The sequence below is a fragment of the Bidens hawaiensis genome, unplaced genomic scaffold (genome assembly GCF_021521415.1).
Source record: "Bidens hawaiensis isolate Kalapana, Puna unplaced genomic scaffold, B.hawaiensis_p1.1 tig00001032_1, whole genome shotgun sequence".
NCBI classification, from domain to species: Eukaryota; Viridiplantae; Streptophyta; class Magnoliopsida; order Asterales; family Asteraceae; genus Bidens; species Bidens hawaiensis.
The window spans coordinates 959,360-960,000 of NW_027491060.1; positions in this window are offsets into that span (position 1 = coordinate 959,360).

Genomic DNA, 641 nt, shown 5'->3' on the forward strand with positions numbered 1-641 from the left:
GCATTTATTAAGATTCTTTCTTCATGAGTGTCATAATTGGGATAGTATTATTACTTCAAATTCAAAGAAAGCCAGTTCTTTTTTTTCAAAAAGAAATCACAGACTATTCTTCTTCCTATATACTTCTTATGTATGTGAATATGAATCTGGCTTCCTCTTTCTCCGTAACCAATCTTCTCACTTACGATCAATATCTTCTGGAGCCCTTATTGAACGAATATATTTCTTTGGAAAAATAGAGCATTTTGCAGAAGTCTTTGCCAGGGCTTTTCAAGTTAATTTATGGTTGTTCAAAGATTCTTTCATGCATTATGTTAGGTATCAAGGAAAAGCAATTCTTGCTTCAAAAGGGACGTTTCTTTTGATGACTAAATGGAAATATTACTTTGTCAATTTCTGGAAATCTTATTTTTACCTGTGGTCTCACCCAGGAAGGATTTATATAAAAATAAACCAATTATCCAACCATTCCCTTGACTTTCTGGGTTATCGTTCAAGTGTGCGGCTAAAGCCTTCAATGGTACGCGGTCAAATGCTAGAAAATACATTTTTAATCGATAATGCTATTAAGAAGTTTGATAGTATTGTTCCAATTATGCCTCTGGTTGGATCATTGGCTAAATCGAAATTTTGTAACGCAT